Source organism: Bufo gargarizans, chromosome 5 (genome assembly GCF_014858855.1).
Source record: "Bufo gargarizans isolate SCDJY-AF-19 chromosome 5, ASM1485885v1, whole genome shotgun sequence".
Lineage (NCBI taxonomy): Eukaryota > Metazoa > Chordata > Amphibia > Anura > Bufonidae > Bufo > Bufo gargarizans.
Genome location: NC_058084.1, coordinates 43,822,131 through 43,827,526, shown reverse-complemented (window position 1 = coordinate 43,827,526; position 5,396 = coordinate 43,822,131). Strand labels below are relative to the sequence as shown.

At 49.2% G+C, this 5,396-nt stretch overlaps 1 long non-coding RNA gene across 1 annotated transcript; it reads left to right on the top strand.

Moving 5' to 3' along the window:
- Positions 1 to 413: 413 nt before the first annotated feature.
- On the top strand, positions 414 to 4,736 carry LOC122937705. Its single transcript, XR_006389900.1, has 4 exons — positions 414 to 458; positions 3,002 to 3,053; positions 4,209 to 4,273; positions 4,381 to 4,736. It is a non-coding gene; the product is annotated as an uncharacterized LOC122937705 (long non-coding RNA).
- The last annotated feature ends 660 nt before the right edge of the window (positions 4,737 to 5,396 follow it).

Below are 5,396 nucleotides of genomic sequence, written 5' to 3'. Positions count from 1 at the left end.
GTGACAAAACAAGCAGTCATATTCAAACAAAAGGTCACCTTGCGGTGATGGTGGTAATTCACATCATGTGGCAATTCTGCCTTAAAGAGGACCTTTCATCAATAAAATTTTATTTAAATAACCCCCTTACCTAATAGTCCGGCATCTACTGATGTTCCCCCCTTTTTTTTTTTTCAATTCGACCCCCGAATCTTGAAGAAACAGCCTGTTTCTTCTGTTGCAGCGTCTGTCACTCAGACACTTTTTTGTAGGGGGCGTTGCCTAAGTCTTTTCTTTGCTCTTCTCCCTGGCTGAGAGCGCAGCCAATCGCAGCGCTCCTCTGTCAGCCAGAGAGAAGGAGCTCAAGTTCTCGCGAGAATCGCGAGAACTTGAGCTTCCTAACATCCGGTTCCAGCGCCATCTTGGATTCCCCTGACGAGGATCGCGGCGGGTGAGGAAGCAGCGCAACGAGCGGCAGGGTAAGTATTACAATCGACCCCTAGACATCGAGCAAATCTGCATCAAGTAGCTGCCACAGCACCCCTCAGGCAACGAGCATAATGGGGGTTATGATCCTGGACCCCCCACAGCAGGCAGCAATAGGGGGGTCCTGATCATGCACCCCCCCAGCACAACCACCCCCCTCAGGCAACGAGCATAATGGGGGTTATGATCCAGGACCCCCCACAGCAGGCAGCAATAAGGGGGGTCCTGATCATGCCCCCCCAGCACAACCACCCCCCTCAGGCAACGAGCATAATGGGGGTTATGATCCTGGACCCCCCACAGCCAGACAGCAATAAGGGGGGTCCTGATCATGCCCCCCCCAGCACAACCACCCCCTCAGGCAACGAGCATAATGGGGGTTATGATCCTGGACCCCCCACAGCAGGCAGCAATAGGGGGGTCCTGATCATGCACCCCCCTCAGGCAACGAGCATAATGGGGGTTATGATCCAGGACCCCCCACAGCAGGCAGCAATAAGGGGGGTCCTGATCATGCCCCCCCCCAGCACAACCACCCCCCTCAGGCAACGAGCATAATGGGGGTTATGATACTGGACCCCCACAGCCAGACAGCAATAAGGGGGGTCCTGATCATCCCCCCCCCAGCACAACCACCCCCCTCAGGCAACGAGCATAATGGGGGTTATGATCCTGGACCCCCCACAGCAGGCAGCAATAGGGGGGTCCTGATCATGCACCCCCCCCCAGCACAACCACCCCCCTCAGGCAACGAGCATAATGGGGGTTATGATCCTGGACCCCCCACAGCAGGCAGCAATAGGGGGGTCCTGATCATGCACCCCCCCAGCACAACCACCCCCCTCAGGCAACGAGCATAATGGGGGTTATGATCCAGGACCCCCACAGCAGGCAGCAATAAGGGGGGTCCTGATCATGCCCCCCCAGCACAACCACCCCCCTCAGGCAACGAGCATAATGGGGGTTATGATCCTGGACCCCCCACAGCCAGACAGCAATAAGGGGGGTCCTGATCATGCCCCCCCCAGCACAACCACCCCCCTCAGGCAACGAGCATAATGGGGGTTATGATCCTGGACCCCCCACAGCAGGCAGCAATAGGGGGGTCCTGATCATGCACCCCCCTCAGGCAACGAGCATAATGGGGGTTATGATCCAGGACCCCCCACAGCAGGCAGCAATAAGGGGGGTCCGGATCATGCCCCCCCCAGCACAACCACCCCCCTCAGGCAACGAGCATAATGGGGGTTATGATCCTGGACCCCCCACAGCCAGACAGCAATAAGGGGGGTCCTGATCATGCCCCCCCCCCAGCACAACCACCCCCCTCAGGCAACGAGCATAATGGGGGTTATGATTCTGGACCCCCCACAGCAGGCAGCAATAGGGGGGTCCTGATCATGCACCCCCCCAGCACAACCACCCCCCTCAGGCAACGAGCATAATGGGGGTTATGATCCTGGACCCCCCACAGCCAGACAGCAATAAGGGGGGTCCTGATCATGCCCCCCCAGTACAACCACCCCCCTCAGGCAACGAGCATAATGGGGGTTATGATCCTGGACCCCCCACAGCAGGCAGCAATAGGGGGGTCCTGATCATGCCCCCCCAGCACAACCACCCCCCTCAGGCAACGAGCATAATGGGGGTTATGATCCTGGACCCCCCACAGCCAGACAGCAATAAGGGGGGTCCTGATCATGCCCCCCCCAGCACAACCACCCCCCTCAGGCAACGAGCATAATGGGGGTTATGATCCAGGACCCCCCACAGCAGGCAGCAATAAGGGGGGTCCTGATCATGCCCCCCCCCAGCACAACCACCCCCCTCAGGCAACGAGCATAATGGGGGTTCTGATCGAGGACCCCCCACAGCAGGCAGCAATAAGGGGGGTCCTGATCATGCACCCCCCAGCACAACCACCCCCCTCAGGCAATGAGCATAATGGGGGTTATGATCCTGGACCCCCCACAGCCAGACAGCAATAGGGGGGTCCTGATCATGCCCCCCCAGCACAACCACCCCCCCTCAGGCAACGAGCATAATGGGGGTTATGATCCAGGACCCCCCACAGCAGGCAGCAATAGGGGGGTCCTGATCATGCCCCCCCAGCACAACCACCCCCCTCAGGCAACGAGCATAATGGGGGTTATGATCCTGGACCCCCCACAGCCAGACAGCAATAGGGGGGTCCTGATCATGACTCCCCAGCACAACCCCCCCCCCCACTGGCAACGAGCATAATGGGGGTCACAAATAGAGACCCCATAAAACACCATCGAGGCAACCGGCGTGCTGGGGGTTGTAGTGCCAGACCACTCAAACACCACACATGCAACTGATGTGATGGGGCTTGTAGTCCCAGACCTCTCAAACACCACATAGGTAACTGGCGTGCTGGGGCTTGTCAATACCTTGCCCATTTTCATTTCAACAAATGAAGTTTTTTGTCTAATCATGTGTCTTTCTCTTCTCATGGTGGATTATCTAACACCCAACATTGACTATTTATTTGCATATTTGTTTTGTTTATTAGATTGTTTCTCCGACTAACCACCAGCGACACGAAGAGTTATAATCATCCATTGGTATTTATATAATAAACTGGCCAACGAGGGCATGAGTCGGGGAGTGATCATTTCAATAAAGTGATTGCAAACACGACTATTCTACTTGTGGTTATTATGAACTTGCAGTGGTAGTAATGGTTGAATCTTTACAGAGGCTCCCATCACTATGACTTTGTCAGCCACCGTTGAATTTATATTTTCAACAATGCTGAGTGAAACCCCTAACAATTAGCCCCGCACTCAAAAGCCTTTGTTTGCCGTGAAGACCCAAGTTGCCTGACAAGCCTGAAAACTTTTTTTTTTTTTTATGGTTTTGTTCTTGTTGCGGCTGTGGGCTGTTGTTATTAGGATGAGAAGGACCCTAAAAATTTGGAACTCCTCAGCCTGCTAATGCCAGCCCACAGCTGTCGGTTTAACACTTGGCTGTTTATGAAAATAGGGGGGGGACCTTGTTTATTTTTTCTCATACTATATTGACAAACAAACAAACCCTGGTCACTCCTTATGTTATCATACTCGGCCGTGGGTTTATCAACCTCTAATTAGACAACCGACTGCTTCCTATTTTAGTAGGATCTGTACACAATCTTCTAAGTTGTTTTTAAATTTTAAGACTAAGGCTACTTTCACACTTGCGGCAGGACGGATCAGACAGGCTATTCACCATGTCGGATCCGTCCTGCGGCTATTTCGCCGCGCCAGCGGACCGCCGCTCCGTCCCCATTGACTATAATGGGGACGGTGGCGGAGCTCCGGCGCAGCACGGCGGTGCAAGGAGAAAGCCGCCTGACTAAAAACCCTGACATGCATTAATTTTAGTCCGGCGGCTTTCTCCGTGCACCGTCTTGCTGCGCCGGAGCTCCGCCCCCGTTCCCATTATAGTCAATGGCGACGGAGCGGCGAAATAGCCGCAGGACGGATCCGACATGTTGAACAGCCTGTCGGATCCGTCCAGCCGCAAGTGTGAAAGTAGCCTAAGTTTATCCAGGGGTTTCTACACTGCAAGTGATATCGCCACACACAGAGTAGCCGCGTTTGTAATTGAACACACTTTATTGAAGTGTACCCTTCAATTCTCAACCCTCCTCTCTACTGTGTTGTGAAAATTGCCACTGTATAATATGGACACAGTGGCAAACTAGTTACTATTATTTCTTTCTTTTCTATTAATAGGATATATACACCTAATATTGTTGCTTCCCAAAACTAAAATAATATACATAGTTATATTATTATAGGTAAGTAAACAATTAATATAATCGTAAAAAAAAAATATCTAAAATAATTTTTTCAGGTGATAGTATAACTTTCAATGTATAATTTAACTTTTATATATTTTTTGCAGAGAATTTCCAGTTAGTCAACTCAGGGCAGCAACCCTGACCGGTAAGTTGTATTCCGACAGTCATCGGAAGAAGAAGAAACATGTTGCGTCCAGTTTCCCAGTTCAAAAAACCAATACACGTTTGTATTGCGTTGTTCGATAGTTCAACGTTCCATCATTATATTATTTATAATTTTAATATATCGACAAAGGTAAGTATACAGGTTGGGTAAGTATGGAAGACCTAATTTTATTTCCTTTTTAAAAAACATTGTTGAAGAAAGAAGATGGGATGTACAAAGTTATTTCGTTCCGAATATCGGTTTTTATTAAAAAATCTATTTCTAAACGTTCAATGTGTTTCAGCTAATATGGTAAGTTTGAGTTATACCTTATAACATGTATCCAAATAATATGCATATTTTAATATTTTCATTTTTTTTTTAAACAGGAATTGATAAAATGCCGAATTCATGTTGGGTAAAAAATTGTTTTTTCCAGGCTGGACGTATACTGAATGGCCACGAAATCAAATTACATTGCTTTCCCAACCTTAGGGAGAGAATATTAGATTGGCTTAGAATCTTAATTCCATCAGGAGAGGTAGAAGTTTTTTCTATAGCAGAGGAGATTCTATGTTACAAAAAGAAAAGATACAATAAGTATCATATTTGTTCCCTACATTTTTCTGATGAGAGTTTTATAGTCAACGCTGGCGGACGTTTGCTTCGCCCTGTAGCAAACCCTTCAATTTTTGAAAATTTTCTTGATTATGAAAGAAAAGTTTTAGAGCCAAAAAAATCCAAGAAAAAACGACTTCAGAATACAACAGGTTCCCAGCAGTCGGTTACACCTTCATCATCAGAATCATCTGTACCAACCGAATCTCGTGGTCATACTGTATCCCTTTCGTGCCTGGAAGTTCAACAAGTCTCTGAGAATGTGGAAATTCTAATTTCCAAATTCACGGATGCTTCAACTCAGACAGAGTTCAATTTGACAAATTCTATAATTATTAGTATGGATAAAAATCTTAC